At 40.6% G+C, this 12,472-nt stretch overlaps 1 pseudogene; it reads right to left on the reverse strand.

The window, feature by feature from the left end:
- Nucleotides 1-10,860: 10,860 nt before the first annotated feature.
- On the reverse strand, nt 10,861-12,178 carry LOC122778799 (annotated as a pseudogene).
- Nucleotides 12,179-12,472: the final 294 nt, after the last annotated feature.

The raw sequence follows: 12,472 nt of genomic DNA on the forward strand, positions 1-12,472 counted from the left end.
CTGCACATGCTCTATGGGTCGCGCACAACCCAGAAATAAACTCAGATGTTAGAAACTTTTTTGGCATTTTGCGACTCTAGCCTGCCTCAATACCATACATTTAATCACACAATTTGGTGAAATCCAGGCATACAACTGATTTCCACTGAGTAAAATTCAGGCTGGTATTGGCAATACCGATACTTTGTGCAAAAACACCTAAATTAAAAACATTTCAAAATGATTTCAAATCATAGTAATTTATTTATTTGAAACTTGGAAGTAGCCTATATTGAGATAGAAGCCTCATTTACACTATAGCCAAGCTAATATAACAACAGAAAAAAACTAACAAAGGACATAATCATATAAATTATGTGGAAAATGGTGATTCAAACACTTAAAAAATGGTTAAAAAAAGAACTATTATGAAAAAAAAAAATACATCTTAATTCACGTTACATGAACATGTCAGCTATTTGTTGAAGCATGTATTTATTTTTTACTTATTATTTCATAACCATATTTATTTTAATTTGAACAACTCCAACATCAACAGTGTTTAGGGCCACTTCAAGCTCTACATTTGCTCCCTCTTTACCTGGATAGTGCCTGCCTGCAGCTGCAGCACCAAAGGACTACGCCAGAGTCTGTCTTGCCCTAGCAACCTCTCTTCTGTCCACCTCAAGTTAAACTCTGTCTCGTGGTTTAGTCGGAGGTGTTTAACAATGTTTGTTGAGTTGCCACAGCTCCTTATGGTTTTACCACAAAAATTCACAAAACTTCTCCAAGAATGTCAAAATATCAACATGTCAAAATAGCTGAATTTAAGCATTTCCTTATCAAATACATGGGAGAACACTGAGGTGAGGCAGCGATGAGCTGTGCCTCAACTCACACACACGCGCAGCACTGCCCCCTATCAGTGTGGCATGGTACTTTCTGCCTCACCCTGTGCCTTTTCACTGCACATTTACGGCCGATCAGAAAGACTAAATAGGTCACACACATTCATTAAATATATTAGACTGACTGTGACATGTCAGCATGTGTAGGACATGTCTAATCAAACATGTATATTGGTGATATACAGAGAGGCAACAGTGGGCAAGCGCCAACTGCCTGTGTCAGTCAGGGTGTGTCAGATCTGTCAGAGGTGAGGCACAACTCACCTCACTGTTCTCTGTATTTGAACAGGAAATGCGTAAATTCAGCAAGTTTACCACAGAAATGTTGAAATCATACAGAAAACTGATTTATAGAACAGTCAAGTGGACAAATGAAATGAAGTATAAATATAAATTTCATAAAGATGAAAAACAAGAAAGTTAATACACTTAGTTAGAAGGATACAAGAGTTAGAAGGGTCAAATATAGACACATTTTTCTAATATCAAATAAAATAAAATACACTTGAGTGGCTCTGTGGTGTAGTGTGGATGGATCAGTCATGTGGCTGATGATGATGTGCTAACTCTCAGCTAGCTGCTAAATCACTGTCAATATTTTATACCCACAAGCTGTGTCGTTCACACATTATTCCAGCACATCAGGTTGGTTTGCTATTCATATTAATAGCAGACCATACAATATAGCCCCATAACGTTCTGAAACGCACAGTGGATTATTAAAAGACAGTGTCTAGCATGACAAAACGTTTTTAATCCATGCATGTGACTTTGAATGAACACTGACGTAATGTAGATTAACATTACTGAAAACTCACCCCATAAGAAGATAGGAGGTTAATAAAAGGTTCAGGGTGCTTTCTTTTCAATGTTGGCATCATGTCGTCATCTCAGAAGTAACTACTGTACGTCTGTTTGCCTCAAGGTGTCCAATTGTTCTCTCCCTCGTCCGTGGAATTTCTGTAGCAACCATGTGTTTCCTCTTTGACATATTGCAGAAGTGTATATTGCGATATATATGCTGTTATTGTTTTAGAAAAACTCTGTTGAAGGACTTGTAATGTACCTTGAACTAACAACACTCATAACCAGAATCACCACAGGCATTTCAAACATTATCATTTCCATTTGATTCATTACTATTGTGATAGCAGTACACATAATAACAGGAATGGAGGACTAATCGGCACAGAGCTGCCCATTGCCCTGTCTGGTGTGACACACACACACTGCACTCCATCACTTCATTGAATATGCACATGACTGTGTCCCAGCAGACTGTGCATGTGTTCCGTTATACAATATAGATAGATGGCCTAATGAAAGAAGTGGCAGACAGAACAAATGAGGCTTCCCTAAATTGTTTTTGACAAGCGATTATTAATGTCAACTCGAAATCCATATTACGTTCCATCAATTTCCCATGAATCAAAATTAACACAGTATAAGGACATCATCATTTATAAATCAAAGTGCAGTGGAGTGCAAGTATCAGGAATATTCTGTACATCAAAGCAGGCCAAAGTTAATTATTACTGCGAATATATTACTCTATGAGCTGCTCCAGGTTGGCTTCATCTGGTCTCTTGCTGTATGTGAGCAAGGAATATAGAAAAGTCATGAGCAAGGGGCCAAAAAACATGAAACCTGCATGTCTTCGTGCAAATCAACATTCCACGAGCCAAGATAAGACAGATGGGAACTCAAATATGCTGGATGGGGGTGGGGAGGATAAAAGAAGGAATGAGGTTAATAGGAAAGGAGACTGAGGAAGTGAGGAGGGTGCAGATGGAGGGGGAGGAGAGGCTTCAATCTATAAACCATATCTTCATTTCTTCTCTTTCCCCATATCCTCTTTCATTATGCATGCTTGTCCCCCCAGACCTGACACACACACACACACACACACACAGAAAGAGAGAGAGAGAGAGAGAGTCATGGGTCACCTTTAGAAACATTACATAGACTTGCATATATTTCTTAGAGACTAACGAGCCTTACACTCAACACACACCTGCATTTGGAGAGGTATTAACCCTAATCTTAACCTAAATTTATCCTAAGCAATAACCACAAACATTGAATAATTGGAAATATTTTGTTGAGTAAAATAGGCTTTAAAAGTAGCATATGAAAGAAGTAGACACATTTGTGCACATGCAAAGTAGCTACTGATTGAACGGCTGTTGTGAAACTATGGATATGCACAGATGTCATAGATCACTTTTGCGAACTCGAAAAAAACCTAAAATGGTTTTGATCAGCAATGATAAAGATAACGATGATTGAGTTCATCTTCATCATTTCATGCAAAAGATAACACAACATTTTCACATATATTAGACAATTGGAAAATTTGTCCTCAGTTAGCTGGTTTCTAGTCTGAATTTGTCCCCAGAAATAGCCTATGATATGATGACACACACACGCACACACAGAGGCACACTGTAATAAAATGTAGCAGCTGTGCAAAATGTCAGGCTGGCCTTTTCTCAGATATATGGTTTGAACCAATCCAAATGTTACCCTTTCTCCCCTCCACCAAAAAGAAAAGAGGGGGAGAAGGACAAGGAGACTACATGACTTGAGGGAAGAAGGAGATGGGGTGAGACAGGGGAAGAGGAGAGGAGCGGCAGGCATCAGTCTCAGGGGAGCACAAAGAAACAAAGAGAAAACGAGAAAGAGAGATCCTGTTGTAACATGTTCACCCAATTTCCACAAAGCAAATGTAAAAAAAAAAGTTCTATACATCTAACAATATTTCCCCTTTTTGTCTGTGTTTTGGCAGCGGAATTCTCTCAACTTGACCACTTAAAGGTAGTCAAAAGATGCCATGTTTATTTAGTGTTTTATTTATCAGTTAAAACCTTTTCAGTGTAATGTAAAATCTTATTGTCCTGAACGAATCACATGGCAGGTCAGAGACAGAGAGACAGGACAATCCTATTGACTGTTCTACTAAAAAATACTCTGCATGCCTTTAGTGGAAAGATCATTACTCCAGTACTGACACTGACTCCCTACATTGCAAAGAAATCTTAAGAGAAATAAATAAATAAATAAATAAAGCTTGCTGAAGGTTTTTCAAATGTTATAGTGTTTGAGGAGGAGTCATGTTAACTATTGTGCCATTTTAAGATACGCCTAAAGAAATAAACCTTTTCAGTCAAGCTCTGCATTTGCTATACATAGCCTTAACCGTGAACAGCAAATTATATCAATCATGGAGAATCATTCGACCCTGACCATTGTTTTTCTCCTTTCTCTTCAGTGTGTGTAAAGTGTCTTTGGTCTATGTTTATATGCACCATTTTTTAAATTAGTAGGTGGCAGCTGTTCCTTGTGGGGGTGATAATTACATTTGTGTCTTTAAACACACCTGTGAGGCTCTTCACTGTGGATGATGGTGAGAGCAGCGAGACTTGAGATGTGTCCGTTACAAATTACACAAGGTCAATTTTTGTTTTTGCAAGCAGGACACAGTGTGGGTTAAACCTCCACCCACCCACCACCCCACACACACAAAGGCAGAGAGAGCTAGAAAACAGACAAATGAGGTGGCTGCTGGTTTTCCAGGCTTTACGCATGAACACAAAGCATTTGCATCAGGTCACCGCCAGCACAGGACAGGGGGTTGGAGAGAGAGCCATGAATTTGACTAATCACAGACCTTCATCCCAAGCTGAGGTGCCATCCTGCAGTCATGCAGAAGAAAAACAACACACACACATACACCAGGTGTTGCACACAAAGCTACCACACAGAGCGAAACACAAGGACATATTCAGCACATTGTCTGCATCTTTTGACAGAAATTTCACTTAATCACCTGGTCTGGAGCTTTTAATCATATCACATTGTTTGTATGTCCAAATAGAGCAAACTTTGACCGTTGTGTATGTTTTCAAGCTCAACGTGTGTCTGTAACGTCATTGTGTACTATTAAACACCTGACTGGAAAGGATAACTGCATAATGTGCAACTCTAGGAGGAGTCATACATTACATCTCTGCAAAGGTCTGCTAGGGTCCACATGACATGAATTGTGTTATCCACTAATTCCTGTGGTGTCCACATGGGTCTCTGGACTGGTAGGAAACCGGAAACCCGGAACACACAGGGATAATATGCAATCTCCACACACAAAGGCCCAATCCATGGTCAGATTGGGCTGCGTTGTTTGCTGTAAGGCAATAGTTGTAGCCATTACTCGGCCCCTCATATTCCTGGTAAGAAATTGCCTCTACTGAAATGCCGCTGTCAAAAAAACACTCATATCCAGCTCAGCTTCACAAAAAATAACCATATTCTTTCTGGAAATATAATCATAACATACTGAAAAAGTAATTGAATTCAGACAAGTTCAGACACACATTTATTTGATTATTAAAAAAAATAAAAATAATAATAATAATAATAATAATAATAATAATAATAATAACAATAAAAAATACTTTTTTTATATTGTCAGGGCCAGCAGAGAAGGCCCTGCTCGCCCTGACAGCTCACCACTGAGTGGAGGTCGAATGGTCCTATCTCACTAAAAATGTGAGTTATCGAGGTCTACTTACAAACATTAACTTCTTTTTTTATGATCAAAAATATGGTGGTTATTTCCTATCTTAATTATAGAGCATATTGATTTGAGAGCATTATTTATTGATTTCACTTTCAGATTTTGTGATTTTGCTCACACACTCGTTTATATTACTGCTTGTGCAGATTTTCTGCACTCAAGCTCGAGCTCTTATAGGAATCTTGTGCTCACAGATCTCTGCTCTGCTCTCTGATTTTTGTGCATCAACGTTGTCAACCATTAGAAGATTAGTGTTGACCAATCAGATTATCCCTGCTTCTTTGCGGGTGCATTCGCTGTACTTCAAGGAACGTCACATACGGGCGGGCACACTTTGAACTGGGTTTATCAACTCCCGCCCTCCTGGGCTGAATTAAATATGGTTCCCTTTATTTTTTTGATGACTTTTGGATTAATATCAGTTAATCAATACACAAGCACCAATGCGTTTCATAACAATAGCTTAATAAAGTATAACAATAGCCGCATGGCATACCACAACTTCATCATGACTAACTAGTATGAAACTAGCGGTGGGAATCTGATAGATCTCTGTCGAAAATGGACCAGCAAAGTCAAGAAACTCAGGTAAGTTGTTTTTAAATTCATTTTAATAAATATATTATTTATATATCTATATTTACATATAAATCCTGTAAAGTTTTGAAAATGATTTATAACATTCATAATTGCAACGTTTGACTTCATACTGACATCACACTATGTGCAACATGGTGGTATGGAAAGGAGGCAACTCAAACATTATGCTTATTAATTATTTATCATTAGTCATTGATTAATGCTTACTAACCGTTTTAAAAAGGGTGCCATATCCTTATCCGGAAGTGGTGCTGAAAATGTTATATATAAGAATTCATGTTTTAGGTCATGAGAAGATGGCGGCGTGTGTGAACACAACGGCTCAGCCCTCTCCTATTTATGTTTTAGTCTTCATCTTGTTAGTGAACTATTTTTTTCTGTCAGTGTAGCAAAAACAAGCGGCAGATACGATTGTTACCAATTACTTTTTATTAAAAAGAAACACATACAGCTGGGTTTTGACAACTCATTCATCCCCCCGGAGATCCTACGTACACATGAGAACATTTGGATTACCATCCTGCTGGTAAGGAGGTGTCGGTGCCGGAGGGAGAGAAAACAAAAGCGTGGCAGGCGAGCGGGCCTGTGGGGCAGACTGAATGCTAACCTTTGCTGACCGGCGCTCCCGAGTCTGTTCCTTGCCAACACCAGGTCAACTACGAAAAAGATGGACAAAATCATAGTGAGTACTGTGCCTTACTATGTGACATTACAACAGCTCCTCACACAGCCCTGGAACACTTATGGCGCATTTCCACCGGCTCTACTCACGTCGCATTGCCACGGCACGGTTTAAGTAGTGTTTCCACTAGCCTAGTACCTGGTACCAGGTACTACTTTTAGTACCTGCTCTGGCGAGGTTCCAAGTGTGCTTAAGTAGGTACTATGCGATGATTGGTCAGACTGCTGGCTGCTGACTGGCCAGAGTCCCGTCACAGCAAGAGATATCCCACACAGAAATCAAGCCAAACAGAGCCGAACTGTAGATCACTTAAAACTACTTAACAATGCTAACAACATGTGTTAATCTAAAGTGGAGTGGTGAATTTAGGGACATCGCCGCTGATCGCGAGCCACAGACTGCTGCCGTCTGTGGAGTAGGAGGCTGTACTCCGGAGACGTGTGGACCGAAAGCCGAACAGTGCCGAATTGTAGATAAATTAAAACTACTTAACAATCCTGGGTTAATCTCCAACAACTACAGAGTGTGGTGTAAAGTCACTAGTCACTCGTGTGTGTGTGTGTCGCGTATGAAATGAAGTCACAGCATAAAACAAGTCACCGCAGTTTCACTCATGACTCCGCCCACGTTAAGTAGGTACTTTTGTCTAATAGAGATGCAACCTAATCGTGCCGAGGCGAGGCGAGGCGAGTATAGCCGGTGGAAATGCGCCATTAGAGACATCAAACAGGTATGTGAGGATGCTCTTTGTGGACTTCAGCTCCGTATTTAATACAGTAATCCCACACAAACTGGTAGACAAACTGAACACTCTGTGCCTGCGTTCTGAGCTGTGCTCATGGATTATGAGCTTTCTCACAGGTGAGAACAGGCAACCGCACCTCCTCCGCACTCATCCTGACTCACCCCCATCCACAATTCAAACTCCATAATAAAGTTTGCAGACGACACCACAGTGGTTGGACTGATTTCAGACAATGAGGAAACAGCGTACAGGCATGAGGTTAAACATCTGACTGAGAACAACCTTGTCCTTAACACCTCAAAGACAAAAGGTGAACATTGACTTCAAGAGGACAAAGAGAACACGGCTGCTGAGCGCAAACACCTGCATAGGGTGGTAAAGGCAGCCCAGCGTATCATTGGGCTGGAGCACCCACAACTATGTATAATGACTATAAAGAAATTCTGATTCTGTTGTTCTGATGACCTCCATACACTCAGATAAATGATAACGTACAAATATGCATTGCCTTCTTTTCCAACAGAACCTGCTCAGACATCATATCTTGGAAAGACTGCAAAGCAAGATGCAATATATGATCAGCCTGACTTGGACCTTGAATATCTCAATTTCATGTGCACCCATGAATTAATACTCACTGACACATTGGCAGAGCAGATAGTGTTGCCATTGAACATAGTAAATGGCTTAAGAGAACTGTGCTACCTGGTTAGACATTAGATGGAAAATTAGCACTCCCCTTGCCCCTTGTACAGGCAGTGCAAGGGGCAAGGGGGTGACCCAAATGAATCATTCAACAGGACAAATTACAGGCTTTGATAGACACCCAGTTGCCCATTACATGCATAGCAACATTGCTGGGAGTCAGTCAGGTTACAGTATTCCGCCCAATGGCAGAATTTTAGTTTCTGTTTCAGGGTCTTACAGTACATTGTCTGATCAGGAGCTTGACACTTTAGCTTCTGAAATCAAAGCTGATATTTCAACAGTTCTGTTGGAAACATTGATCATTTCATACAAAATGGACAGTATTTTAAAGTCTGTAAGTGGTCATTTATAATTGTATTAAATCAGTCTACACAAATATAGCTCAATTTTTTCAACTCTTGGGTGTAACAAGAATTTTACTCACCATTTTGCAGTAATAAGATAACAAAAATAATTGTGTAGAGTATGGTCCCAAAACATTTGCGTTTGCCCCTCTCGGCTGAAAGAAACGACAACGGAAGTGTACTCAAAAAAGTGCTCGGGACTGTGGGAGCGCTCATTTTCGTGTAGCTCTACGACCAGCCGTTATGGTCTACTTAATTCTTACTTTATTATGTGACGACCCCTTATTTGTGGAAGTGTTGTGCTGGCCTTATCTGTTTTGTTTCAGGCCTGGAGGCGGGGTCATCATCACAGGGATGAGCTACACCTGGACACCACTTTTAAGAGGCCTTCCTTCCTCCCTCTTCTCTCTCAGACTCTGGCTGGCCTCTCTCGCACAGACACAGATACCATGGGCATGGGCCTTGGCGCGGCTGTTTGTTTTAATTTAGTTTTGTTTTATGCATTCACACACACACACACCTGCTTACACTTACTGATTACTGACACTGATATTTAATTCTCAGTTGGTAAATAAATCATTGTTTTGCACTAGTTCTCGTCTTCTCTCCCTATTTTTGTTGCAGCCTAAGAGCCGGGTTGTAACAAGTGGGGGCTCGTCGGTCTTGGGACTGTGAATTCCGTAGCGCAGGTAAAGGGGCGTGTATTTTTTTTTTAAAAAAAGGAAGTTTGACTTTAAATGGTTCCTGTCTGATAAAAAACAAAATCATTTTTTTAATATTTATCTTGACTGTGTCAGCATTTATCTTGGGAAAGATATTTGATAATATTCTCATCGGTGCCATGATCAGGAACACATTTTTACAATGTGATAACCATCTGTGAGGCATTGAATACTGATGAATACTTGTACAGGATGAATTATATGAAGTCAAAGGAGGCTGTGCTATAAAAAATAAAAAAAGGGGGAAATAACAATGTAAACTAAATTTTAAAATAGATACATTTAAGAAGTAAAGATAGAAATGTAATTGAAAGTTTTTCCAACATTGAGCTGTTCATTTATGTTCTTGATGTCCAGATACTGTATATGCACAGTATTTATATCTTATTATATAATATATACATATTTTTTTATATAAGTTTTCCTTCATCTTACCTGAAAAGATTGCAAACAGGAATGACCTCAAGATGATTTCACAGGGCTGCTGTATAGTGTTTCTCTCAGTTAGCCCACTATTGTACAAATATTGTAAGCAAACACCTGTTGATACAATGCAATAAAATTCACCAGCAACAAAAGCTACATTTAGATTTAATTTGTAGTTATATTAACATCATTGCCAAGCCTGGGTGAACCTAGTCAAGTCTGACAGCGATTTGGTTTTGCTTTGCAGACACATCGGCAAAGATGCTGTTTTGGCCAACTACAGAATCTCCTAAAAGGGAACCAATCAAACCTCTGGCTCACTAGAGGCAGACATAACACAACAAAGACAGAAAAGCAATGTCTAACAGCTTTTGTATACATCCTGCATGGGAGCCACCAAAGTGTCTTTCAATTTGGCTGTTGCTTCCTTTTAAAGCGACTTGCTCCACGGAGCTCCCCAGGGCAAAAGTCATGAGACTCATTACTAGATCGTCATCACTCCTAGAAAACTACAACAAGCACATTTGTTGACACATTATTTGTCAGTCTGCATACATCACCTGGATCATTGGTCTGAGTGGTTTCACGTCTATCCAATTGCGTACAGAGGCATTTTCATCTCGCCAAAGGACATAGATGATCAATCAGCACCCATGTGCAGCTCTACAGTCAGTGAATGTCCCATTCCACCACCCCTGAAGGTATTAGATCCACATGTGGTGACTGGGGAGGTCACTGAACTCACTGCCATGTTCATTAAAACAATTTTGAGATGGCCTTAGCTAGAAGTTTTGTATGGCTAGCTGAAGGTAAACCATAGACTTAAAGGGGTCCAGTGATCAGCTGCAGCATTTAAGACATGACTTATTGGTATGGATGGCGAGAAAAATAGATGACGATAGAGTTTCCTCCAGCTTTCAGAGTAAAATCGAAATGCCATAGTCTCTCTGCTTTCCTACACATGCAGGAACACATATACATTATATACAATTTTTGATATTTTATTAATCCCTATAGGTAATTTTTTTTCTGCATTTAACCCATTATCTACATAGAAGAATGTCATGGCACCTGACAATAAAGTCTTTGAATTACATTACAATACATGTCATTTAGCAGACACTTTTATCCAAAGCGACTTACAATATGTCCATTTTTGTCGTTGTTGTCTTAGTCGAGATAGAGTCGGAAGAAATGTGTTTTTAGTTGGCGGCGGAAGATGTGGAGGCTTTCCGCTGTCCGGATGTTGATGGGGAGCTTGTTCCACCATTTGGGAGCTAAGACAGTGAACAGTCTCGAGTTCTGCCAATGCCTCTGTGATCCTCTCAGTGAGGGGGCAGCAAACCGGTTTACCGATGCAGAGCGGAGTGGGCGGGCTGGGGTGTAGGTTTTGATCATGTCCTTTTGTAGCATGAAATGCAAGCACTAGAGTCTTGAAGCAGATGCGAGCAGCTACAGGAAGCCAGTGAAGGGAGTGGAGAAGCGGTGTAGTGTGGGAGAATTTTGGTAAGTTGAAGACCAGTTGAGCTGCTGCATTCTGGATGAGTTGCAGAGGTTGTATGGAACACACAGGGAGACCAGCCAGGAGGGAGTTGCAGTAGTCCAATTGTGAGATGAGCCTGGACCAGAACCTGTGCCACCTTCTGGGTTAGAAGAGGCCATATCCTTATGATGTTGTGCAACATATATCTGCAAGATCGAGCTGTGAGCGAGAGATGGTCATCAAGTGTCATACCCAGGTTCCTTGCGGTATGAGAAGGAGCTACCACAGAGTCAAGGGTGATGGTTAGATCTGAGGTGGGAGAGACCTTTCCTGGGAGAAAAAGAAACTTAGTCTTGTCGAGATTGAGCTTCATATGATGGTTAGACATCCACTGAGAGATGTCGGTCAGACAAGCGGAGATCAGTTCAGCTACATGTGTTTCGGAGCTGGGAAACTAGAGAATGAGTTGGGTGTCATTGGCGTAGCTGTGATAGGAAAAACCATGAGAGTGAATAACAGAACCAAGAGAGTTGGTGTATAGAGAGAAGAGGATTGGGCCCAAGACAGAACCCTGAGGGACCCCAGTAGTTAGAGGACAGGGTTCCAACACATATCCTCTCCAGGTTACTCTGTATGTTCGGTTTTGAAGATAGGATGAGAGTAACTAACTAACTTTCACCTTAATTAAACAGACCATTCAAAAGTCAAGCAACCCAGCTAGATACAAGAATAGAATAGCAATTAATGAAATAGCAACCAAATAAGAAAGACCTACAGAAGTGATACTTAGCTTAATTCCAGTAGTCCTATGAGATATCCAGAAAGTCCAAATGCACACTTTTGTGGGCAGTGGGCAATCACAGAGCAGCGCCCAGTAAGCTTTTGACCTGGCAGGGATTTGAAATAGCACCCCTTAGCCATGGGCTTGGCCAAGTTCACTACTAATAGTTTAGTGAAGTCTTATCTTGTTTCCTAAAATTGAATCCTGACCAGAATCTGTAGCATGACGTCCACCCCCAGGCAACACTGCCTGGGCAACAGATTTCTCACCAACAGGTCACCTTCAGTAGAAAATCTGACAAAAGTATATATGAAAGGCACTTTCTGCAGACCTGAACCAGTGACTCTGCTTATGAGTGGTTTTTCCAGCCGGGAGGCAGGCAATCCATAACCCCACACCCACACACACACACACACACACACACACACACACAACACACACACACTCACCACATGGGTCAAATGGATCTAATAAATCATAACTAAAAGGAATGAATTTTTGTCTGGTTTATTTAGGTG

The sequence above is a fragment of the Solea senegalensis genome, linkage group LG12 (genome assembly GCF_019176455.1).
Source record: "Solea senegalensis isolate Sse05_10M linkage group LG12, IFAPA_SoseM_1, whole genome shotgun sequence".
Lineage (NCBI taxonomy): Eukaryota > Metazoa > Chordata > Actinopteri > Pleuronectiformes > Soleidae > Solea > Solea senegalensis.